This window comes from Peromyscus californicus, unplaced genomic scaffold (genome assembly GCF_007827085.1).
Source record: "Peromyscus californicus insignis strain IS unplaced genomic scaffold, ASM782708v3 Scaffold_11__1_contigs__length_118956290, whole genome shotgun sequence".
NCBI classification, from domain to species: Eukaryota; Metazoa; Chordata; class Mammalia; order Rodentia; family Cricetidae; genus Peromyscus; species Peromyscus californicus.
The window spans coordinates 40971200-40985197 of record NW_026294402.1 but is presented as its reverse complement, the minus strand read 5'-3'; the positions used below and the strand labels follow the sequence as shown (position 1 = coordinate 40985197).

Genomic DNA, 13998 nt, shown 5'->3' with positions numbered 1-13998 from the left:
GAGCATCGCCACTAGAACTGAACAACCTAAAGTAATGCCATTGTCTTAGTCAATGTTCTATGCTGTGAAGAGACACCATGACCGATGCAACTCTTACAAAATAAAGCATTTAATTTGGGGTCTAGTTCATTACCATCATGGTGGCACACAGGGTGCTGGACAGTAACTGAGAGCTACATCCTGATCCACAGACAGAGGCAAAGAGATCCTGGACTTGGCAGGGACTTTTAAAACCTCAAAGCCCCACCCCCACCTCCTTGACACACTTCCTCTGACAAGGCCACATCTCCTGATCCTTTCAAATCGTGCCACTCCTTGGTGACAAAGCATTCAAATGTATGAGCCCAAGGAAGGCGTTCTTATCTAAACCACTACAACCATGCCTGTTATCCACAGACTTGATGAGAGATACGACACCAGGGCCTGAACTCACTCTGGATGAACCTCTTCTCAGCTGACCTCCAGAGCTGGGAGTGACAACAAAAAATGATTATTGATTTAAGTCACCGAATCTGAAGCAGATTTGTTACATGGCGTTTTGATAATAGCTAACCAATACATAGATAATACACACAAGGAATTTTTTTTAATCAGAAGATTATGTTTTATGGATTCCAGCATCTCACTCCATCTGAGAATTAATTCATCATCTATAAAGCTTGAGTGATAATTTCTGTCCAGTCTAGTGCACAAACCATTCCCAGTCCTAAATGAGATTAAGTTGGGAGCACACCGCAGTGAATTAACCAGCAACACAAAGATAAGGGTCCATTATGACCAGGGGATGTCATTCATAAGTCTCTCCAACACCTCTATATACTCAAACTAGCCCTGGTTCCTACATCCATTGGAATGAGACACTAAAGAGCTAAGGGTGGGTATTTGGATCCACAGAAGTACTAATAGAACCCATTCACTAACAAAAGAGGATGTGAAACAACCCTTTTCATATTTGACCAGGAAATTTAACTGAGTTCCTAGACTTTTTAAATAGGAACCTCATACTCTAGACTCTAATCAAAGGAAACTCAGCTAAAGAGACTGATGCCGACACTGGACAGCTCTGCCTCTGAGAAAGTGCTTCCCTTCTCTTCCCTAACCTCCAAACTCGATCTGTTTCCCTAGTTACCAGCTTCTTATGGCATTTTATATGTCTCCCTCAAAGCCTGTTATGGATTATAATTTTAAAGCTATTTGCAGAGCTGGGGGTGTGACTCAGTTGGTAGAGCACTTGCCTAGCATGCACAAAACCCTGTGTTCAGTCCCAAGAACTGCAGGGACTAGGTGTGGTGGCACACACCTGTGATCCCAGCACTTGGGAGCTAGATGCAGAGGACCAGAAGTTCAATGTCATCCTTACAGTGAGCTCAAGGTCAAAAGGTGGTTCGATGTCAGTGCCACATACCACACTGTAAAAGTCAAAGGTGGACAGGGATCACATCCCTTTTTTTTTCACTACTACCTCCTCAGCACATAGTATACAGATAAGTCAAAAGCAGTCAATCCTAGGAAAGCAGAGAATTAAAAGGGAGAAATAGTTCTTACCCAAACAAACTAACAAATTATTTTAATGTTATTTAACAACCTGACACAGTACTTACTTAACCAAGAATAATTCCCTCAAGAATGAATGAATGAATTGGCAAATGAATGACAGTATTTGTCTTTCTGAAGTTTCTACCTCTCCATCAACGGTGCTAATTCTGTCTCTTGGGTAAATTGCACAGCCAGCTTCCATCTTGTGCCATTCATGAGCCTTCCAAAAGCTAACTCTTGAGGGATTTCTCATTAGAGGAGATAAAGAATGGAGAGTGAAGAGTTGGCAATTCACATAGCTGTTATTTATTGAGCATATACCATGTGTTAGACACATTTCTGAGTATTGAGGTTATAGCCCTAAGTATAAGAGATACCCAAGAGTTCTTCTCCCATGGAGTTTGTGCTCTGACGGGAGGAGAGAGAAATGAAACACTAGGTGTCTGTGTCCTATGGTGCTAAGTGCAACCGAGAAAAAGAAATCAAAATAAGGGACCCGGGGGAAGGTTGATACTTGAAATAGGGTGGTCAGGACAGAGGCTTTGAGATAATGTTTCACAGAGGTCTGAAGATGTAGAGGGAAGAGACCATGCAGATGTCTGAGGGAAGATTCGTCCAGACAAGAGGAAAACAAAAGTGGCAGGAATGCCACAGGCACGTCAGAACAGCAAAGAGAAAGGCCATGGGTGGGGAGCACGCCTGGCAGGATGTGGGGAAGGTGGGAAAGCCAGTGCACAGCCAGAGAGAGAGAAAGGATGAGCTCAGCTGGTTCAGAGGGAGCCTCAAAGGCACTGCAAACTCTCTGCTTACTGCAGTGAAATACAGGTCTCACACAGAGGGAGAGGGAGAGGGAGAGGAAGAGGGAGAGGGAGAGGGAGAGGGAGAGGGAGAGGGAGAGGGAGAGGGAGAGGGAGAGGGAGAGGGAGAGGGAGAGGGAGAGGGAGAGGGAGAGGGAGAGAGAGAGAGAGAGAGAGAGAGAGAGAGAGAGAGAGAGAGAGAGAGACTCAAGCACCCATATACAAACATACAGTTGAATGTTCTGAGCACAACATTGAGAAAGAATCCATTACCCTGGCTGGTGTCCACACTGGAAAGAAGAAGGCTAGAAAAGGTTAACAGATGTTAACGAGCTGAAAACTGTTAGGGTGGGGGGGGGTCTCCTCTGTATCCCCAGATCCTCTGAACTTCTGATCCTCCTGCCTCCACCTAATGGAGGCTGAGATTACACATATTTATATGATGTTGGGGACTGAACCAAGACCTCAAGGAACCTACCTTAGAGAAGGGTAGATGAATGTTGAATGCATGAATGCTTGATAGACAGGTGACAGAAATGCTGTCTTAGAGTCTAAACTGGATTTGGTTCAGATTTCCACTGTTGAATTAGGCAAGTGGCACATGCCTGAAATCCCAATATTTGGGAAGCAGAGGCAGGAGGATCTCTGTGAGTTTGAGGCAAGCCTACTATTATATTATTCAGGGTTCTCTAGAGGAACAGAACTTATAGAATGATATATATGGGACTTATTAGAATGGCTTACAGACTGTGATCCAACCATCCCAACAATGGCTATCTCCTGATGGAAGTCCCAGAATCCAATAGTTGTTTAGTCCACAAGGTGAGATGTCTCAGCTGGTCATCAGTATATGACTGAAACTTGAAGAAATGAGCGCTGATACCAATGAAGGAATGAAGTTGCCACCGAGAGCAAGGACAAGCTGATAAAGAACACGAGTTTCTTCCTTCCATGTCCTTTATATAGGCTGCCACCAGAAGGTGTGGCCCAGACTTAAGATGGGTCTTCCCACCTCAAATGTTCCAAGAAAGAAAAATCCTTCACAGGTGTACCCAGAAATTTAGGTTTTAGTTAATTCCAGATGTAGCAAGTTGGCAACCAAGAATCGCCATCATGTACCCAGTTCCAGGCCAGCCAGTGCTACGTAATGAGATCCTGCCTCAAAACAAACAGAAGCAACCAAAGAAACCCAGAATTCCACTGTTCAGTCTGGCCTGTCTTTTGTGCATGTTTTCTCTAGAATTCTCTTTTCTAAGGATGAGAGTCAAAGTTATTAAAGCATGTAGAAGAATGGCCAGCCCAGCCAGACACTAGAGACCACATCTTGTACAATTCCATTTATATGAAAAGTCCAGGAGAGGCAAATCCATAGAGACCGAGAATAGATTAGTGGTTGCCAGGGGCTGGGGGAGCAGGGGATGAGCAATGACTGCTGGGAGGATGGGGTTTCTTCCAGGGGTGATGAGAGAGTCGGGATGGCTTACTAGCCACAAATATTCTAAAACTCCTTGTATTTAGTGTTTCAATGGGTGGGTTTTGTAGTTTATAAACTTCCTCCAGTTAAAAAAATCATGTTTTCAAGCCACATTGATAGTCTTCTCAGCCAAGGGAATCATAAGGAACCATGACATGAAATAGCATGTGTGCTGTCCCAGATGGAATCCTAAACAGAAAATGGACAGTAGGTAAAAAAAAAAAAAAAAAAAAAAAAAAAAAAAAAAAAAAAACCAAGGAAGTATGAATAAAGCTTTGGCTTTCTAGTTAATGGTTATATGAAAGAGCAGGTCACTTCCCGTAACTAATACACCAGATTGACAACTCAGATCAGAGGATGACGGTAGAGGAAGCTGCTGCTCTGAGGCCTCTGGGAATTCTGTTTCAGCATCACAGTTTTGGGGGTGTGTTGGGGTTTTGTTTGTTTGTTTTTTAACTAAAGTTGTAAAACAAAATTCTTCTTATTGTTGTTGTTATTATTATTATTTCATACAGCCTGGGCTGGCCTTGAACTTGCTCAGTAGCCAAAGATGACTATGAACTCCCGATCTCCTTGGTGCTGGGATTACTCACATGTACCCCCGCACCTGATTTATGCCGTGCTAGCAATTGAGTTAAGGGCCTCCAGAAATTTAAGGGCCTTGTGCATGCTAGGCAAATACTCCACCGAATGAGCTACATCCCTAGCCCCAAATTTCTTATTTAAAAACAGTGGCCAGTAAGGCCTGGGAAACAAAAGCGGCTCAGGGTTCTCCATCAGGCAGCACAGCATGGGGTGCTCCCTCCACCTGCAGAGTGGAGCCTCTCCTCCACCTCCTCCCACACCCCACTCCCGGACCTCCACACCCCCTAATTCAAGCTGCCTGAGTGTTCTTCCATAATGCTGCCTCAGATCTGTTCTTTTTGTGTGTGCCCTGGGCAGTAAACTGATTGTTTAAAATAATCATAACAATAAGGTAATATATATATATATATATATATATATATATATATATATATACATACACATATATATTTCTAAATGACTTTAACTAATGTCCTCTGGGCTTCTGGGTGAGTACTGTGCACCCTGTCTGTGTACAGACAAATGTGATTACAGCAAATCCTGTATCGGCCACTCTGCACACCCAGCTCCCCAGGCCGTTGCCTGCCCTAACCACATTAGCAGCACAGGAGCCATCCATCAGGCTAATTGGGGACGGGGCCTGGCCCTGCTGCATGCCCCTGGACCCTCCCAACAGAGCATCTGCTCCGATTTCTCAGTGACAAGATCAGGCAAGTGGTCATAGACCTGGTCTTTCTCAGCTTGCTTCTCTCCTGCCAGCCTCAGCCACCCCACAACATCCTCAGAGTTTCTTGGCTGGCTGTGGAGGGTCTCTTTGGCTCCTGTGGACAGACCAAATCTGGCTGGGGTGAAAGGCCGTGTTTCTAGTCTCCATCTGCCTCCCACCCCCAGTTCAGCAGGTGCCAGCTCTTCTGCCCCCACCACCAACACTCCCAGTCTCCTGGGCCCAAGGCTGTCAAAAATAGAGCTCACTGGCAGCGGGAGCAGGAGAGGGGAAGGGGCAGGGGGTCTTGTTTACCTAACACACTGCTAGTTCCTACAAAGGTCAGGGCCCATCTGCCAGGCAGCGGGTGCCAGGAAACCAGCTGCTTTCATGGCACAAGTACCAAATGTTACTGCAGGGCAGGTGGATGGACCTAGGAGCTGTGCCCTCCCCTCAGTCCCTGGGCCTGCAGCAGACACACGCACATGGGTTTAGTCTAGACCCAGAACCAACCTGATAGGCCACATGTAACTGGCTCGTTTGCCACTGAGACCCATGCAAACGTTGAGTTCCATTTTGACTTCTCCTTGTCATTTCCCATGCTACACGCCACCAATCCCTACACCCTGGACAACCTCAGGGAAACTATTTTACTTTTAGACTAAGTTCAAGTTAATTAAGACTCCTAATTATCTGTCACTGGGGGAAAATTTACCCAACAATGCTCTAACTCATTTCCATTTGAACAAAATCAACTTGGTTTTGGGAGGTTCACTTCAGGTGATGGAGGCTTCTTCTAGGTACATCTGGGCCATTTCCTTATTCTACTCTCTCCACACAAATTCTGCTAGGACAGTGACACTGAACAAGAATGGAGCCACAGGGAGAGACCTGAAACCTCCTGAAGGCAAGTGCAAGCTGCATCCCAATAGAACAGTCTCCCAGCCTCAGGAAGAAATGCCAATGGTCTCCCAGGCTGACTTAAATAAAGTCACCCATTTTCTACAGCTTAGGCATGACCCTTCAGCTTTTACTAGTAGATGCAGGACAGCTCAGGAGAGAGTAACATCCCACAGGTATTACCTCCTTCTTTAGAGCGTTCCCCATAGACAGGAAGGCAGAGCTGAAGAAGACAATCTGGGAGTTTAACTCCTATACTGATATAGCAAGGCCAGGCTCAGGCAGAGGCTAGAACAAGACGCTGGGTGTTCTAGGAGCTTCAGAGCCCCATATACGCTCCAAACACTAGCAGCCTCAAGGAGGGACTGGAAGCTCAAGGAAGGCTTGCACCAACTTTCAGACCCCCAAGCAACCTTCCTTCTCTGAAGCTGTTGTAAGACCCCAAGCCGTCTGCCTGGCTCTATTTCAACCTCCATGGTGCACGAAAGTCTCTTGCAAGATTTTTTAAGTTGTATTAGCAAGTGCAGCCATCCTTAGGTTAAACGGTTGCAGTTGGGATGGCTAGCTTGCTAGGTGGATCGAAAGTTTAGCTAGACCTAAAACAAAAACAAAACAAAACAAAAAACCCAGCTCTGGGGTTTCATAGCCACCACAAAGCTTCCATCAAAACAATCAAGAGGGCTTGTGAAAACAGACTACAGAGAGGTCTTACTATTACAGAGTACTGGAGTCAGCACTAATTGATGTCATTATTGCCTATAAATATTGTATATAGTTATTGGACATATTGTATATGGCTTTTCTTATATTAGTTATAACCTTTTTTATTTTAGACAAAAAAGGGGAAATATGGTGATATTTCCTCTAACAAATAAAGCTTGCCTGAAGATCAGAGGGCAAAGCCAGCCACTAGTTAGCCATAGAGGCCAGGCAGAGGCATACATACCTTTAATCCTAGCACTAGGGAGGTGGAGACAGGAAGTGATATGGCTGGGCGGAGAGAGGAATATAAGGTGGGAGGAGACAGGAGCTTGGGTTCCTTTCGGCTGAGGATTTCAGAAAAGTAAGAACTAGTGGCTGGCTGCTCTGCTTCTCTGATCTTTCATCTTTCACCCTGATATCTGATTCTGGGTTTTTATTAAGATCAATTAGGATTTGTGCTACAAATACCTTGTGTGCTAGCAAAAAAAAAAAAAAAAAAAAATTCTTAAAAGTGTCCCCAGCCCTCCAGTTTTTGCATAAATTAGTGACTCAACTATCTCCTCCCCACCTCCATCCCCACCCTCACTCCTACATAAGCAGTTATCACCAAGTTCCTTGTCTCCCTCATATTACAGATGGAAAATAATCTGCCTAGAGCCCCCAGGGCAAGGAGTTTATTGCCCTTTGACCCTGGCATGTGCTCCCCACTGGAGCCAGAGTTGTGCCCAAGCAGAAAGACAAACTGAAGACTGAGCATGCTCTAAGTCCAGAAGGCTGACCCCCTTCCTTGGAGAGCTGACTGATTTCTCCCCAAGCATCTCCTTAAGTCCTGAGCTACACAAATGTTAGAGAATGTGTTAAAGAGAGAGGAGGTAGCCAAAGACCCAGGAGGCAAGTACCTCTACGTTACCCTGGGCCCAGTTCCCACTTACCATGACCCTGGCACAGCCACATGCTCTCTACAGTTTAGCTTGTCTCTGTAAACCATGTCGAGGACCCATGCATGTTCTCTCTGACAGGGCTGTAGGCTGTGTTGTGTACATTAGACTGCACTGTATGTGTACTCCCCTGCCTCATTTTTAGTAATGAGTGGCCATTGATTCACTGGAGCCTGTCTGCAAGGTGCCCGGAGTCCCATTCCCAGGAGCTCCACTCTGTGAAACAAGGCTTGGCCAAATGACTACTCATGACACAACATCTCTTCAAACTGAGGCTGAGGGCTTATTACACATGGTTGTAATACCCATCCTATTATTCAGCCCCCCTTTGGGAAGCTGCTGGAAGCACCTGTTACGACTTTAGCCTTGTTGGTGGCAGATCTTCAACCAGGGAGGGTGGATTTGAAGGTTGGAAGCAACCCAAAGCTATCCAGAGCCAAGAGTGGTGAATAGAGTGAGCAATTAAGGCTGGGAAACACCATTTTTAGTCTGCAACAAGGTGTAACTGTAATTAAATCGATCTGGGGGGCTGTCTGGATGGTTACTAACGTCCCCTCTAGCTCCAGTATGCTATGATTTTCTTGTATAAATAGAAAATGGATTTTGAAGGCAAAAGAAACACATTCCACAGGTTAGAATCGAAGCCACTTCAAAGGAATCTGTATCAAATTACTCCTCCCCAGGGACTACTTTAAGGGACAGTTCTTTAGATGCAAACCTTATTTCATGGAGTTAGAGACATACTTTTTCACATTTCATCTCTGAAATATGGGATCAGAACAAAGATAACAATGGATGGAGGGTTGTAATTTAGCAGACATCATTTTTCCCATCTTAGTGTATATAAAAAAAATGGTGTATTCTAACCAATGGCATCTTAGAATAGAAGAAGTGCATTGAGTCCAGTTTGACTTTACCTCTCATCAAACACTGCTTTGGAAGTATGGTTCTTCTTCCCAGGTAAGCTTGTGGTTGTTGATTTGGCAGTGGTGGTGGTTGGTTGTGTTTAGTTTTCTCAATACTTGGGCTTTTCTTACACTAGGCAAGCTCTGCTACATCCGTGATCTTCTCTTTGTATTTCTATTTTGAGATAAGGTCTCCTTAAGTTTCTAAGCTCCATCTTGGGCTCATTCTGTAGCACTGTAGCACAGGAAGGCTTTACTTAGAATTCTCCTGCCTCAGCCTCAAGAGTAGTTAAGATTACAGGCCTGTTCCACAAGCCCAGACTCAGGTTAGTCTTGACTCTCAGTTTTCACTGTGTATCCAGAGTCTCCAGCAATAAGATTAAGGTATCGGCAGATTCTAAAGGTCTCCGGCCACAGGTGTACAGCAGCCTCAGATAGTTACAACTACCTTATAGCCTTCTGGGAACCCAGGTGTCTAAGGAAGCCAATACCATAGTCAGTAGATCTGAGGAATGGGAAGCTGTGACAGTTAGAACTGACTATCAGTTTGACAGGCTCTAGACTCACTTAGGCAGCAGATTCTAGGCATGTCTGTGACGGAGTTTCTATTAAGTTCATTGAGAAGATATACCCTGTCTGGGAGCATCCACATCTCACAGGCCAGGGTCCTTGACTGAATCAGTCAAGAGAAGGCAAGTTGAGCATCATCACCCTCTTCTTTCCTGACTGTGGATGTAAAGGGACCAGTGCCCTCCACTCCTGCGGCAGGCCTTGCCCTCCCCACTTTGATGGCCCCTCAATCTGTGAGCCAGAACAAGCCCCTCCCTCTTTAGGTAGTTTTTGTCAAGTAGTTTGTCCCAGCAGGAGAGAAGTGACTAACACAGAAGGTCTTAGCAATCATACTATGCTCTTGGGCTGAGCCATGCTTGAAATCCTCCTTCTTTGGACATCCTATTTTTCTTTTCTTTGTTTGTTTGTTTGTTTTTTGTTTTTGTTTTGTTTTTTGAGACAGGGTTTCTCTGTGTAGCTTTGCACTTTTCCTGGAACTCAATTTGTAGACCAGGCTGGCCTTGAACTCACAGAGATCTGCCTGCCTCTGCCTCCTGAGTGCTGGGATTAAAGGCATGTACCACCACCGCCCAGCCAACATCCTATTTTTCTAGATGACCATACCTTTGTTATCATTTAAGAGGTTTTGGTGCTTGATGCACATACAGAAAGAATGTGCCCCAGTAAGTGGTACTGTGTACAGTTAACCAGGCTGAGGAGGCCACAAGGCAGCACCATCTTGGGCCAGGAGGGTGCTGTTCTTTATTTGAGATAGCAATGCAACTAGTTAAAGGATGGCTTTCCCCCACTCAAAACTCACACATACCATGGATTCCAAAGTTGCCACATGCCACCAGTTGTTAGAAAAAGCTCAAGATGTCAGATGACACAGGCTACTTTCTAAAGCTCTCAGCGAGGCTTCCAAGGGCCCCTACCTGAAGACAGCTTGAGAAGAAAATATGGATTTGCAAAGAGAAGCCCTTTGTAGCTTATGGTCTGCAATATACCCCCCTCGAGAGGTGTGGCAATTAATAATTAGACCTGCAGAATTGGCAAAGCCACCTTCTCTTCTTCAAGCTCAATTTCCTGCAAGTGGAGGCAGGAAGTGAAGAACTCAGCAGAAGACAGATGAGTGCCCAGGAGACACCTAATGCCCCAGGCACTTCTCAAGTGCGTCTGTTAAGTGAGCACAAAGATGTCTCACTCCACTGATTAAAATACAGCTGCAAGCAAGAAGATTTGAGGGTGCAGCCTCACCCTCATCTGATGCGTTCAGTTGCCCCAAAGTACTGCCTGCTGAGGACTAGGGAGGAAGGACTGTGTTGAGTAAGGCCAGGCCCAGTTGTTTGGAAACAGATGCATCTGGACACTGGTCTAGTAGCCCCAAAGAGAAATATACCCACTTTATTCAACAGTCCTTGCCCTGGACCAAAGAGACTCCTGGGCTAAAGGATCTGCTAAGATTAAGTTTGGCTTCCTGACCACAGTTGCCTCTCCACAAAATGTGTTGGCCTTCCCTATCACTTCCCAGAATGTAAGGCGCTAACAGGCATTGAGGAAACAGCTGGCATATGATGAGCAGAAGAGTGAATGGATCCCACCACAAGCACTGTTAACGGCACTCAAAGCACAGAGCACACAATAAAGGGAAGAGATACCCAGTCTGAGTTGGAAAAGAGGGACCTTGGATAATGTCTGAGCCCTATCCACATACACCTGAGCTGCTCTTCCTGGTCTCTCAGATGAAGCCCCACCTTTTCTGGCAACAAGTCTTCTGCTGAGGATACTCTAGGTCCTCCTTGGAGGCTTACACTAAAAAGGACTGACTCCTGTTTCCTGGAAACCTATAATGGGTCAGGTGACAGACAACATGAATGAATCCAAAATTGTTCTCTGTGGGTGATTGACAAAGGGAACAGAAACAAGACATCTGGTTTATATGGAAACCCACAGAACCCAGAGAAGCCTCAGGAATGCATTGCTGGGTTGTACAGCAGGATTTCTAAATTTGCATACCTTATGTGTTGCACAATTAACATTTTAGCACAGTGCCAAGCTGCTTTCCAGAGTGGCTGCACAAATTTGATTCCCACCTAAAATCTACACCTACTCCAGTCTCTTCCCATCAAACTGGGATAGGCTGGGGTACAGCTCAGTGGCGGAGCACTAGTCTACCATGAGAAAAGTCTTGCGCTCAAGGCCCAACACAAGAGGGGGGGGGAAATGACATGGAATAAGAAATGTTGTTGAGGATATGAGAAAATGGAAAAGTCCATACCTTGGTGGGTGGGGGAGTGAGGGCATCAAAATACTGCAGTCACTTTCCTCTTTGGAAATAGCTTCATGCTTTGTTTTAAAATGTTTAATATAGACTATACAATAAATGCAAGTACAGAAAATATGAGTATATGACCCAACAATTCCATTCCTAGGTATTTGCCCATGGAAAAGTAAAATGTGTGTCCACACAAAGGTCTGTACATGAATATTCATAGCAGTGTGTTGTGCATGAGGGTCAAGAGATGGAAAGAAACCGCCACTCAATAGTGTTGTGCTCTTGGGTTGAGCCATGCTTGACATCTTCCTTCTCCCCTAGAGTTTACATTTTCCTAGGCAACATTATCTTTGTTATCACTTAAGATGCTTCAGCGTTTTCTGGTACTTGCAGCACATACAGAAAGAACATAGCCCCAGCACTGGTACTATGCACCATTGGTGGATAGATAAAATGTTAATAAACAATAATACAGAACAAATACTAATACATGCCGTGGCATGGATGAACCTCAAAAACATACTAAGTGAAAGAAACCAAGCACAGAGAGCCATTTAAACGAAATGCCCAGAATTAACAAATTGGTAGAAAGTGGAGAAGTGGTCATCTGGACCTGGGAAGGGTAGCTAAGAGAACAGACATGCAGGTCACCCATCATAATCCTCTTGCCTCATCTGATGGATGAGATTACAGGTATGCATCACTGTACCCAATTTAACTATAGTGTTACTTTTACTTTTTTTTTTTTCCAGTAGTGAGGACTGAAACTAGGGCCTGGTGCCTGCCAAGCAAGCCCTCTGCCACTGAGCTGCATTCCCAGCTGCCCCCGCTCCGCCCCTTCCTTTTTAATTCTGAGCCAGGGTCTCACCCACACTGGCAGTGTACCCACTTTTTATCCCAAGCTAGCCTGGAACTTGCACTCCTCCTGCCTCAGCCTCCCAAAGGCCAGGGATTAGAGGCCAGTGCCCCAAACTCCAGCCTAGCTGGCCCGTGAGCTTCCAAGCAACTCTCCTGTCTCCCGTCCTGTCTCTACAGGCATACTGGGATTGTAGATGTGGGCTACCACATACAGCTTTTACTTGGGTTCTGGGGATGGAATTGGGTCATTAGACTTGTGCACTGAGTACTTCTGCCTGTTGAGTCATCTCATGGGTCCAAAAGGTGTTCTGTCTGCAAGCCTGTAGCCCTGGGCAGGCTGAGGGCTTCCCAGGAAGAGCAGGGAGTCTTTAGGGAAGAGTTCTAGGCGAATGAGGTTGGGGGGTGAGTTTGCAGGAGAAAAGAATATGGCTATCAGCTCCACATTTCCAGCCCGAAAATAGGGTATATGCAAACATACTCAAGGCGCTGGAGGTGTGGTTTACATGGTACATTGCATTGCACAAAGCCCCGAGTTCAGTCCATAGCACTGTACATAAACTGCGTGTAGTGGTGTGTGTCTATAATCCCAGTACCCAGGAAGACAGTTCAGAAGTTCAAGGTCATCTGTACTACACAGAGAATTCAAGGCCCACCTGGGATTCATGAGAATGTTTGTTTGTTTGGGTTTGGGGCTTTTTGTTTTGTTTTGTTTTTTAAGGTCTTAAAGTTTCAGTGTTTTTTTTTTCTTTTTTTCTTTGTATGTAGATGCTAGCACGTTCTCTCGATCTTCCATAATCCACTCAAGAAAGGTGGCTTAGTTTAATGAAGCCCACGTCCTTTGAGTACTGACAGAACACTCACTGCCTGCACATGTTCAGCCCATATTCCTAGATCCAACCCTAGCAGGTTGAACAGTCATGGCAAGAGAGAGGAGCCTCGCCAAACATGCAAGGGTTGACTCCAGGACAGCTGCTGGTGACCCATCTTGCCTTCAGACTGCCAACGAGGGGAAAGGTGAGGTGCTCTGTTTAAAAGGAAGAAGGAGAGGAGGAAGAGAAGGAGGAGACATCTCAAAGGGCCCAAGGGTGAACCGTACAAAATCAGGATGAGACAGGGATGGCCCTATCAAGCTGTGTCTTGCAGTGTCCCCCACATAGGTTCAAAGAAGAGAATCCAGACAGCCCTGATTCTAAAAGGGCAGGGTGTCATTCACAATACTTCCTAACAAATGGTACCGTGTGAGAGCAGGCAGGGAAGTCATTCATGAAGGAAAAACCTGTCCTCGAAGCGAGGACCTAAGATGCTTACATCCTGAGTACCTGAAACTCGTCCTCATCCATCCACCCCCACACCTGAGAGAGGAGGTGCCGTAACAAGCATCTTGATATATACTCATCTACAATCTGGTTATGAGGTTATCAGGCAAGAAAGACACCCCAGGGGAATGCATATGCTTCTTTCATAGAGGAAGCTGTGAGTAAATAGCTGAAATTTATCTTGAGGGAGATAATAGAAACACTTTTTTAAAACGTGGAAAAAACAATATTTTCCTCTAGAGCATTAAAGCCTTTCCAGGCTTAGATCATGGTTCTCATTAATGGGCCTCCTGGCCAGATCCATCTGGAGTCCAGGAGACAAGGAGAGAAGTGGATTCGCCTGGTCAGTGGTTTTAATACAAGCCAGGTTGGGGGATGGGTGGGGAAGAGCGAGTACCACAGTAAACTAAACCTCTGCTGCTGCCCAACTCAAAGCTCCTTGGGGGGTGACCCAAGGATA

The 13998-nt window shown here is 45.4% G+C and overlaps 1 pseudogene; it reads right to left on the bottom strand.

Moving 5' to 3' along the window:
- Positions 1–13022: 13022 nt before the first annotated feature.
- LOC128102717 (40S ribosomal protein S29-like) lies at positions 13023–13206 on the bottom strand (annotated as a pseudogene).
- Between the last annotated feature and the right edge of the window lie 792 nt (positions 13207–13998).